Source organism: Dermochelys coriacea, chromosome 3 (genome assembly GCF_009764565.3).
Source record: "Dermochelys coriacea isolate rDerCor1 chromosome 3, rDerCor1.pri.v4, whole genome shotgun sequence".
Taxonomy (NCBI): domain Eukaryota; kingdom Metazoa; phylum Chordata; order Testudines; family Dermochelyidae; genus Dermochelys; species Dermochelys coriacea.
The window spans coordinates 68,369,948-68,382,607 of NC_050070.1; the positions used below are offsets into that span (position 1 = coordinate 68,369,948).

The 12,660-nt window shown below is 44.4% G+C and overlaps 1 long non-coding RNA gene across 1 annotated transcript in view; it reads left to right on the forward strand.

Moving 5' to 3' along the window:
- LOC119853603 overlaps positions 1 to 11,735 on the forward strand; it is a 30,890-nt gene extending 19,155 nt beyond the window's left edge. Inside the window, exon 2 of the long non-coding RNA XR_006279868.1 lies at positions 11,095 to 11,735. This is a non-coding gene — a long non-coding RNA (uncharacterized LOC119853603). The remainder of the gene's footprint in view (positions 1 to 11,094) is intronic.
- Positions 11,736 to 12,660: the final 925 nt, after the last annotated feature.

Sequence of the window (12,660 nt, forward strand, 5' to 3'; positions counted from 1 at the left end):
AAAAAGGACTGGCCATACACATGCGCATTGTGAATACCCAGCTGCCTCTCCTGTAAATCAAAGGGTTGGAACAGGGACACGCCAGCCCTTCATTTACTCTGTGAGATTGGAGAGGCCTGGTTAATATTTGCCAATCTACCCCGGCTGAGGTGGGGTATTCAGAACGGAAATTTTAAGAACCCCTTACCAAATTCTTGGTTTCCCCAGTGAAATCCTCATGGTTCAATGAAGGTATCCCAGCATGCATAGTTCTTTGTCACAAATATCATAGAGCTCATCATGGCTTTGCATGGAATTATCTTCAGTGAACTGGGAAATACCAGGAGGGTTTGACTACACTGGGAAAATGAGTGCTGTGCTTTTTTAAAAAAAATGTAATTATCGTGTGTTTTAAAAACACCACTTACTAACTAGTGTAGACAAAGGCAGGTAGGTTTTAAAATCATGTTAGCTAGTTGCGGTTTAAAACAAGTTAGCTAAAACATGCTAATATAATTTTAAAATACCACTCACTTTCCTACTGCAGATAAACCCTGGGCAGAAGAAAGAAAGTTAGAAAGGTTAGTAAAAGTATATTTTTGTGCTGAATACCCCTTCTTCCCTAACCTTTAGTCTGCTTAAGGAGGATGTTAAGCACAAAATATTGTTACCCCTTTTGACCTAAGTGCTGAGCCACTATTTGAGGTCTTGTGGGTTGTTTTCTGTACTAGGAGAAATTGATGATGTAGTCAGATATTTCTTTGGAGCAATCCTGTTTGTTTACAAAGAATGTACAAAATCCTGTTTCACTGAACACAGTAGAAATAAAAAACAGGAGGCAGTTTCTTTGATCACAGTTCCAAGCCCCTTTCAGCCAGCACTCTGCCCAAAAAGCTCTCTCTCCTACCTTTCAGGGTCATGCTACAATGCTTCTCTGGCTGTCCTTGGCTATCTGCTGCTTTCTCTGTCTGCTTCTGTGGTATTTCAAGCTCCAACTGCGCTCGCTCTCACTCTCACAATTCCACCAAAACAATACCCACCTCTCTGTGTGTGCATTTATCCCCCCCATGAAACACCACCTCTCAGAGCTCTGCTTCTGACGAATCTTGCGTGTTTTTTGGGTGGTGGCTCCCATTGTTTCAGCTATCTTCCATAAACTAGCTTCATTACTTCTTATATTTATCCTGAATGAAAGCTGGCTATTATACCTACCAGCTTCAACAATGTTTCACCCAACTCCCAGCGTAAACAATATTTTAATTTGCAGTTCATTTTTACTACTCTCCTAGTAACAATTGTAAACCTTAATTGTGTGTATTTTATTTAACTCCACATGAGACTACAAAGAGATTCCTATTCACACTTTAGAATGCTTAGTGAATTCTTTTTCTCCAGCAGTTTCTTTAGTAAACACTGCATAGTGTCAGCTAGCAATTTAATGCTTTATACTTTAGCAACCCAAGTTGCCAATGAAAGCAACCTTTCAAAAAATAGCTTTGCTGGAGTCTTTCTGGCTAACTAAAAACAGAGTGTCTTGTGTCATAGCCACCTCCTGGAGACCCACAAACACAGGAGGTTGGTGTTTGGGAAAATAAAAAGTGAATTATATTGTCACCAAATCTGTTTGCAGTTTTTTGTGTTTTTGCGGGTTTTTTTTTGTTTTACTTCTTAGGCTAAGGGTGTTGCCATAAGCCCGCTAGAGGATGGTCAGGATAATATGCTGCTTCTCTTGCTTCTTAAATTGCTGCACCATCTAGTTATAAACACCAGATACACAGTGAGGGAAATTTACAAAACTTTTTTTTTTTTAAAAACTCCTAACAAAGGAAATCTGGGGTAAGTATATACCAAAATCACTGGGGTATACAAAACAAGAAATGACCTTGAATGACATGAAACTATACTCTTTAACTCCTGGTGACCTCAAAAAACATAGACTTTGAAAATCATGAACAAAAGACCAAAACACTCAGGGCTGGGTATCTAACTGTATTTTCATATACCTACTCCATGAGAATTTTTAAAAATGTGTATCATATGTTAATGTTCATCCTCTTGTTTAGTTTCAAATGTTTCATTTTGTTGATTACATTGTTATAAGTCAGCAATATACTAAACCACAAAGATTTAACAATGAAACCATGTGTTCATGTTTTTATTTCCATCATGAATTTTTGCATGCAAATAAAAAAATCTGCTTCTGCTTCCAAAAACCTCTGAGGCATCCACTTTATTACACCACAAAACATAATTTTTAATGTCCTTATGTTCTGTGAAGCAGGAAAACAGCAATATGAAAAAAAAAATCCACTAAAGTGGCCTTTGCTTTGCTTGGTAGCTTTGCTGAAGGATTTGTTTTACATCTCCAAGAAGATACTGTCTTCATTTTGATGATCAAAAAATGAGGGCATGATGTATGATCTGTTTTTTTGAGTCTAATAACCTCCCCCGATCTTAACAGATTTTCTATTGACTGAGGTAAAGTTTGCCATTATGTGACTGGATGGAATGTCTTGCTGACTTGCTTGGAAACACATTAGCTTCTTTTCCTAAGAAGCTAACTGATGGCATTAGCTTCTGTTTCAGAACAGTGATAGAATGAGAACTGCACAGTGAGGATATCACATTCCTTTTTGAGCCAGCAGATTTGGAGTCCTGCTGTAACTGTTGTAGTTTAGCTGTCCGACAGCTGCAGCATGAATGCTAGATTACTGGATTTAAAAGAGCAGCTACTAACCTGCGTGTGGTTCGTTCTACTTGTTTTCAAGATAGCGCCGAGGAGCACCAGCTTGAGGGAAGAATTCAGATGTCCCCCATGAATGTCATCGATGTCACTGTGCTTTTAGATTCAGCAGCCTGGTGGGAGATAACATTTTTCCCTATACTAGACAGAAAGGGCTCAATCAGGAACTCAACAAAAACACATTTCAAAGAAATGGATGGTATCCTGTTTCTCACGCTCATCTGTGGCCGCTGTTGTAGACTCAGGGCTATAATACATCGTATGGCTATGCAGGTATGGGCATGCATTTGGCTGATGAGTTTGCATATTTAGTGAGATTTGCCTGAATAATAAATGCAGGATTAGGTCCCAAATTAGTTAGATTCAAGGGCCATTATATTTGCAGCATCTGATCATTTATATCTCTCCAAATGCAAATAGAGACTATAAGAATTATGTACTGTAGACACAATGGCTCATATGTGCTCATGCATGCCCTGTCAGCATTTGTTTAATGCACCTATTTCCTGAGCTCCAGTTATGCTAGCTCATTTGAATTTTTTTTAAACTTTAATGTGCATGCACTTGCCGAAGTGGAACCAGTTAAAGAGCATCTGGTCTTGCATGAGTTTTTAATCTGAATATTTTCCACTTCTCTGGCTGGATTGGGAAAATGAATAGACCAAATATTCCATCCATCCTTCCCATTTTGAAGTTTCCATGTTCTCGTTTCATGTAGCACTTATTGTGCGTTCCAGCCTGGCTATGGAGGTCACAGGAGGTGATTCCCAGATGGTTTCTTGTTTTGAAGAATATGTCCTGTATTATAAGCTCAGTAATGGATTTTGGCTCTTATTAGGCCTACTGGTTAGAAACTGGAAGTCTTAGCCTTATTTAAAATACGCTTCTTTGTTTTATTTGTTCAATGGATTTCTTAAAATCTGATTTATTTAATGCATTAATCTGATTAAAGCTCTAATTAACACGATGATGGATAACTGGGCAAGTCACTCTGGCCGAAACAATTTGATTTGTCGGATCTTTATTTGGACCTGTTACATGGCACTAAAGTGGCCTTAATGAACAGGAGGATCCTGACCAAAAAGTTGGACTGAAAATGATTTGTGTTTTTACTGTACCCAGTGAAAATATATCAGCGACCCTTGGTAGAATTAACCAGTGAATCTTACTTTGTTCAGTGTTTCAGATAGGGAGTAAACTGATCACTCTGTGCCAAGCACCTTCACTGCTTGGTAATTCTCACAGACAGACCCCTAGATCCCTGACGTGTTGCTGTGCACTATTTGAGCTGCATTGGCTGGTGCTGATGTGAATCCATCATGTGGCATTGTTTCTGCTTGCTGAGTGGATGAGTACCTGGGGGCTTCTGGCATTAAAACCTGTGGGTGCAAATTTCAAACCTTTTTGCTCACGATTGTAAGGCCAAAATCTTCTTTTCAGGAATACTTGCGTTGGTAAAACACTGTCACGTGCATATTCAAGAAAGCAAACATGGGAAGGAGTGTGGGGTCCAAAGCAAATTCCTTTAAAAACATGAGTGACTATTTATGAAAACCCTCTGACTGCATTCATCTACCTTTGTAACTAGTTAATCCTTCCAACTCCATCATGAGAGAGGCAAGTGGTTTTTCATCATGTAATAGACAAACTAGCAGTCTAATGGGGCCGTAAAGTGAGCATAAATTATTTTGTTACATTAGGTCCTCTTCAAGGCAACTTTACAGTGCCAAGGTGGTGTAAAGGGACCTTAGTATAAATGTAAATTGCATCTGTCAAGTACAAATACAAGCAATGTGGTGTGTAGGTGTCACATAGAATCATATAGAATATCAGGACTGGAAGGGACCTCAGGAGGTCATCTAGTCCAACCCACTGCTCAAAGCAGGCACAATCCCCAATTTTTGCCCCAGATCCCTAAATGGCCCCCTCAAGGATTGAACTCGCAACCCTGGGTTTAGCAGGCCAATGCTAAAACCACTGAGCTATTCCTCCCCGCATGGCAGAGGACTACCTGTGTTTTGTAGATGTGTTAGGGAAGTGGTGTAAGACGAGGCTTAGGAGGAAATTTTGAGGAGAATGGCTGAGCACAGGGAAGGTGGGAGGCATTTAAAAGTTTTGATATGATGGCATAAACGTTTTTTTTGAAAAGTCTCTTAAGCTGAAGGCTCTTAATGTGCAAGACCAACATTTCCAGGTCACCTGGAGGAAAGCCTTTTCTGCAGCAATAAGTGAGATGAGAAACACTTTTGATTTGTACACAAGATGAAGGAGGTAAATGCAGCTCCTCATATTACAAAAGAACACAGCCCATGTATAGATAAGGGAGCACAACACACAAGCCTTTGCACCCCCATCCGGAACTTAGAAGCTTATGTTTTCCCTAAGATTCTGATCATCACCATTTATCATGCAAGTGGGGTTACAAGGTTCACAGACTGCTGGGGCCAGATTCTCAGATGGTGTAAATTGACACAGCTCAATTGATTTCAGTTGAACTATGCTAATGTACAGTAACTGAGAAGAGCTTTCATAGATTTTAAAAGGTTTGGTCCTTAGGTCTTTGCCCACCTTACATGCTACTGTCATTTCACAGCCCTAGACAGGGCTTAAATTGAATTTGAGAGGAATACTAGTGGAGATACTCTAGCTGGACAGATCCAGAAAGCACACAGCCCTTGCAGCTGTGGGGAAACCAGAAACATACTGGCATGCTTCATGTCCATGGGACGTCAGTGAATCCTCCACCCTGTTATTTTAACCAGAGGATGATGAACAAACACCTCTGTTCCCTGCACTGCTTCTCCCTTCTAAAACAGAGGTAGTGTATGTGGCATTATCACAACAGAAAATCTTTTCAACCATAAACAGAGAAGCATGGGTAGCTCAGAAGTTTGCCATGGGCCATTTCTTTAGCAGATTGTAGGCCCAGTTAAATCCAAAGGAGTCTCATTACACAGAGGGATTTAAGGTTTGTCTACACTTGAAAGTTGCTGCAGGTTAACACGAGTATTTTTGCAATGAACTGCCTTGCATCCACCCACAGAAGTTTTTGCTGTGAATCGTCTGGCGTTTTACTTGCATCATGAGTCCAGTTCTGGTAGTGGGTTTACTGAGTTTTCCTGTAAGACAGTAGATGTGGATGCATCCCTATTCTGAAACAACTGCTTTGCTCTCAGCACTCCTCCTACTGCTATCCCATGCTGCTTTGCTAGCTACTGGGGTCAGCTTGTCTGTTTACCCATGTACCCTCTACTGATTTGGGGTCATCTTGACTGGACATCTTTAAATGCTGGTGTGCAGCCAGGTGTGCCCCTTTGTGATTCCAGCTTCTGGTAAATTAACGCACCCAAAGTAAAAAATTATTATAATTTAACAGCCATTCTTTGTGCTTCTGACTGGCCCCAGGCTGAGGTCCTGGCTTCACTGTTTTCTGGGAAGGGGAAAGTGTCCAGGCCCAGCGGAAGAGCAGTCACTAAAATGTAACCCTTTTTGGCAGGTGGAGCCAGCAGCAAACAGGGCTGGGTGCAATATCTAGGGCTTCCTTTTCAACAATACAACACAGAACCGGCTTGAGCCCCCACCCAGTAACCTGGGAAAATTACACACCACCCCTGGGTGCTTCTGAGAGGCAATACTTCCCTCCTTGCAAACGCAGAGTCTGAGTGTAGAAAAAGGAACTCTCTCCTTCCCCCACACCTGGTGCTCAAAATGGTGGCAGCGCCAGATCCTTTTAAAAACTCCATACCATATATTTCTCCGAAATTTGCAAACACACAAACCCCGGCTGAAGCTTACCAGGTCCCACCCCACACTCCCTTTACCACAGTGCTTATTGCTTCCTTCCCTCCTGATCAAAGGCCCCTTCCCCCACTTTTAGATGGCAGCACAGTGTGGGTGAGAAATGAGATGGCCCAAATGGCAGGAGTGTTTATTTTAGTGGCAGATACAGGAAAGGAAAGCACCAGACACATTTTTCTGACTCAGTTTTATTAATACCCTGGGCTTTGAGCAAACTGGAGCTGTTTTGAGGTAACTCACCCCATTCAGACTATACAGACATTTCCAGAAGGAAAGAAATGTTACGACATTCATAGACCAGCTTTGGGTTACTGCAGAACTAAGTTTATTTTGTATTGAAGCTTATGCCAATCCACAGGTACCAAAAAGGAAACCTTAAGGCAAAGATAGTGCTTTAGTGTGGCATGCAGATGGGATGGCAACACGGCTGTCTTGGCATTGCCTGTGCACTTGTGGTTCCCTTCCGTTCCTGCATCAGCTCTGGAGTTACCATCCTGGCGAACAGCAGTGTGGGGTATCTTCCTGGTTTGCCCACTGCCTTTTTGAGCAAGATCTTTCTCTGCCTTATGGAGACACACCTCAGGTGACATCCTCCAACATTAGGATGGCTTACAGAGGTGCACACGTAATTACTAGCCTGCCTCTGCTGCCCCCCATTCCCCCTCCTTCCCCTACCATCAGCCCCCAGCCTACTGGCATCCTGCAGAGATAAGCCTGCAACTAATGGCCTGTCCCTGTTGGCCTGTTTCCTCCTCCCACCCCTCATACCAGCAGCCTGTATAGGTGCACATGCGGTTGTTAATTAGTAAGGATATGGTTCTGTCACGGAGGTCACCAGTTCTTTGACTTTCTGGGATCTCCAGGACTTCTTCTGTGGCAGGGCTGGAGCAGCTATCAGCCCCGGGGCCACTGGAACAGCTGGCCAGTGGTCAGCCCTAGGCCACCGGAGCAGCGGCCAGCCCTAGAGCAGCAGTCCCTGGAATAGCTGGCTGGTGGCCAGCCCTGGGGCTCCTGGAGCAGCAGCTGCCGTGGCCAGCTCTTGGGCCACTAAAGAGCTGACTGACAGCTTGCCCCAGAAGCAGTGGTCTCTGGCCCATTGAAGCAGTGGCTGGAGCTGGGTCAGTCCCTCTGGGGTTGAAGCAGCGGCAGTTAGCCTCTGCCACAGGAGCAGCGGTGGGGCTGTAGCAGTTGTAAGCCCCGGCAGTGTTCTGTTTATCCCCCTGTGGAGGGTATTTTTAGTAAAAGTCAGGAGAAAGGTCCGGGCTTCTAGGGTGACTAGATGCCCCAATTTTATAGGGACAGTCCCAATATTTGGGGCTTTTTCTTGTATAGGCTCTTACTAGTCCATCCTCCCCGCTTTCCCCCAGATTTTTCATACTTGCTATCTGGTCAGCTTACGGACTTCCATTAATTTTTGTTCATTTTCTGCGACCTGTCCCTGACTTTTACTAAAAACACCCATGACAGAATCTTAATCTTATTAATTAGGTACAACTCCAGACCAGAGTGGCTGGGCACTCCCAGAATGCCAGGAGTGATCATAACACCATTAATGCCCATAATAATTGGAAGAAAAATTCCATTTCTCATTGCAGGAAACAGGCCTGAGTTTCTAAAGATCCTGAAGTCATGGACCCTTCCAGCTCAGCCCACATTAATACTGATGAACCTGCCATGGGGATCAACTGGGACCTGCAGCACTATGGAGAAAGTTCATCTTTCTGTTGATGAACTCTAAGGCAAAGAACAGGAACATCAGGGTCCCATCAATGACCCCGATACAATTTGTGAATTCCAACCATGCAAATCCATCAATAACCTCCTGTGCATTGTGAAGTCCTATGTCCTGTGGGGACAGCACGTTCTTGGTAGCAATGCACACTGCCATGACAGCCCCCTTAGAGTTGATCTACCAACACCAGACTGGTTAGTTATTGACCAATACCAATCGGTGGTGGTGACTTTCCAGATAGTGATGACCACACCCTTCTCCACGCTGAGGAGAGCTCTCCTGGAGGTGTTCCAGCACTGCAACTGCAGGGAGAGCCCTGCACAAATTTCTAGGAAAGTGGCCTTTGACATCCTGAAGTTATGCCACCACTGCTGGTCATACAAGGTCTGCAGCACTACCCTGTCCCACCAGTCAGTGCTATTTAGCCGTGTCCAGAAGCTACATAGCTCATAGAGTGAAGCCACTCCAGGAAAAGTTCATGCAGAAGTGACAGCTTGCGTTAATACTCCTCCTGCTTCTCAGGTCCCTGAATTGCCTGTGTCAGAAGTCATTGCATGACTTGAGATACATTTGCAACAGCCTGTCTGTATTAATCACCGTTAGGATCTCAGCACTCAGTAGTGTTTCTCCAAGCTGCCTGTCAGTGCTTTGAAAATGGTGTTCATAATAAGATATATAGCAGGTATCCCCGCAATGCACAGTCAGAAAAATCCCAGAATGCATAGAGCCTAGAGGCAAAGCAGTGCACTATGAGAGATCTGCCCAGGATATTCTGAAACAGTGCAGTGCTGTGTGGCTGTAATGAGTCCAGCGGGTAGTAGCTCAACGCAGGATAACAATGCAGTGTGGATGCACCTGCTTGGGCAGCAGTTGCTCAGGATCATGTAATACATAAACAAAACCTGCAACTTTCAAATGCAGACAAGGCCTTATGTTTAATCACCCCTGAGAACGCTTTGGTTTATTTATTATTTGTTTTGCACCCAACAGAGATTTGGACACATGAACTGTATGCTGGTGCCAAGATCTCTGAGAGAATCAGGGACATTTGATAATGAGAGAGTCAACAAAATCAGAGCCTGGTGGAAGATAGATGACCTATTTTTATTTCCATTGTTTTGAATATTATCTCTGAGGTGTCAAAAAAATAATCAATGGGGGACAACTGGCAGAGATAGGGAAAAAATACACTCATCATTTCTCATAGATGTAAAGAGCACCAGTTGAGATATTTTATAACTTGCTAGTATTTCTAAGTCATTTCTTCAGACATCTGGGCATTAGCATAATGGAGAGCTGCAAATTATGTATAGTTAAGATATACCTCTATACTTATGCTGTAATAATCAAGCATTATTTGAGCATAATTATAGGGGGCTATTTTAACTATTAGCTCGTTAAAAAGATCTGAGGCAAATCAAGGTCTAAAAGGGTGTGAGTAAATGATTTAGTATATGGCCTAAGCTCCAATGTTCCTCCACCAAGATCAGGTGGGGAGTCCTAAATGTGCCCTGATTGGTCTTTCAGTATACTTTATTAGAGCCAGGGATGGATGGAGTTTAGAAAGGAGCTTTGATTAATGTCAGCATGTTTGCAAAGTGCTATTGCAATGCACAGTGTTTTGGGAGGAAGGCTGGTCTAGTGGACAGGACACTGACTTGGATTCAGACTCACGGGATTGGTGTTCAGGTTCTGGCTCCGCCACAGACTTCCTGTGTGTGCTTCAGTTTCCCATCTGTAAAATAAGGAAATATGTCCCAGTCTTCAGGGAATAAAATCCATTAATAACTGTGAGGTGCTTAGACCCTATGTTAATGAGGATTCTGTAAGTACCCAGCTACAATGAGAAAACTTTGTGATTCTTTTCGGACCACCTGGCACTAAGCTGTGTTTAATCTGCTCAAGGTCACAGGAGGTCAACTCTTGTGAAGTAGCATTGTTACCTGCTTTTGGATGAGAAAAGCTAAATAAAACACATGGTTGTCCCTGTCTGTTTGATTGTTCGAGTAAATGGGTTATGTGGCAGAAACCCATCTACTTTCTCTCCCTCTTCAAACAGCCAAAAAAACCCCCAAAACTATTTGCAAGCTAATTGTTCTTGTAACACTCCAAAAGCAAACCCTCAAGGCTGGGATTTTCAAAGCAGCCAAAGGGAGGCAGGCACCCAGTGCCTTTTGAATTTTGATAGGAATTGGGTGCCTTATTCCTGTAGGCTTTTTGGAAAAGCCCAGCCCAAGTGTGCTAACCAGAAAAATATCCCAAGATGAGATCAAAATTCTGAAGGCCATAATGCTTGCAAAGATAAAGGGCTATATTGTGCTTTTCAGGCACAACCCTGCATTTGGGTCAGCGCAGAGTTGATTTGCACTAGGGGGAGCTAGTCCCCCACCTCCCAGGTCATATCACCTGCTCGATGTCGTAGTGAGCAGGGAGGGTGGAAGAGAAGGAGCACTCCCTTTACTTCCTGAAATACAGGGGCTGTAATTGGGGGCAGGTTTCTTGCACTCGCCACACTCAAGCACCTGCATGAGGACCTGTTTCCACCTGGCACAGAGTAACTGAGAATGCAGTTAGTTCATTTGGAAACAGGAGTGGGAGTGTCTGCTGGGACCCATATTATCTCTGAATCCCTGGCTTCCTGCAATAAATGGGGAGGTAAAATAATAGATCTGAGCTGGAGCAATAAAAGTGAGGGTGTTTATTATCTTCAAACAGAAAAGATAACACAGAGAAGCAAGGAACTATCTCCTAAAACCTCCCCTAGCTCTCCTGTATAACAGGCTCCTTTGGCTCTTAGGTGCAACATACCTTCCTGATCCATGCTGTATTCTTCTGTTCCTAGAGTCTCCAGATTCCACTTTCCACTTCCTAGCGTGCACCAGCTCTGCTCTCTACTCATTGGCTGCCAAGGGGAGACTCATTTAGCACCTGGCCAGGAAGAAGCAGCTTGTATCATCCTGCAGGAATCCCGCTACATGATGTAGAAAGAGAACTGGCCAGGAGCTCCCGAGAGAGCTGTGGCCTCCCATCTTAGCTGGGATATAGCATTCTGACGCTCCTGTGAAGAGGGGACTGGAAGGGAAAATGGGGAGATTGTTGGGGCTTGAAAGAATCATGGGAGGAACTATTATTTACTTTATGACTGTATTTTATTTTTTCTATAGCACTACACGCATGACTCATTACTGACAAACTAGTAAAAAAAGGCAGATTCCTCCCCTGTGGCCTTGCAAGATAAAGGCTAAATTCTGCTTCACTTACACCAGCATCAATTAAAAGGAATGCCGCTGATTTCCAAGAATAATAGAAATTGGCCTGAAGTTAGTAAGGTGTGACAGGAGGTAGAGGATGTTAGGAAGCATGAGGGTTATGATAATATAGACTTTTGTTTTGTATGTCTTGTTGGTTCATTGTGGAGTTTTAGAAGTATGTATAATTAATGTTTGAATGTTTGTTTTATATTAAAATAACAAAGGAACAAATTTTGACCGGAGAGCAGGAGTGGTGGGGGTGGAGGTTGGCAATGGAGTTCTGGGTGACTCTTGAAGAGGGGTTTGTAGAAGGAAATATATTAAAACAACTAGGTCTGTAGGGACATGATAGCAGGAGATGGGAGGGTTTCTGATAGAAAAGGAAGGTGGACTGGGTTGGGAATCTAGGGTGGAACTTGAACCAGCAGACTTGCCTCTTTGCTCAGGACCCTATTTGCCCCGACACCTTTCTCCTGCCAGTTTAGGGTTGCTAAGTTTCTCATTACACAAAACGGAACACCCTAGCCCTGCCCCTTCCCCGAGGCCTCACCCCCCTGCTCACTACATTCCCCCTTCCTCGGTGGCTCCCTCAACCCCACCCTCCCTCAATTTCACTGGGCTGGGGCAAGGGGTTGGGGTGCAGGAACGGGTGAGGGCTCTAACTGGGGGGTGCAGGCTCTGGGGTGGGGCCAGAAATGAGGGGTTCAGGATGTAGGAGGGGGCTTTGGGCTAGGAGTTGGAGTGTGAGAGGGGGTGAGGGCTCCAGCTGGTGGTGGGGGCTCTGGCGTGGGGCTGGGGATGAAAGATTTGGGGTGCATTGGGGGCTCTGGGTTTGGGGGGGCTCAGTCCTGTGGCAGGATGTTGGGGCTCAGGGGTGTGGGCTTACCTCGGGTGGCTCCAGTCAGCGGTGCAGCAGGGCTAAGGCAGGCTGCCTGCCTGCCCTGGCACCTCGCTTCATCCCGGAAGCAGCCAGCAGGTCTGGTGCCTAGACAGGGGGCCAGGAGGCTACATGCAGTGCTCTCGCCCTCAGGCACCGCCCCCCCCCCCGGCTCCCATTAGCCATTTCCCGGCCAATGGGTGTGCGGAGCCAGTGCTTGGGGCAGGGGCAGCGCGTGGAGCCCCGTGGCCCACCACCACTAGACCTGCTGGCCGCTTCC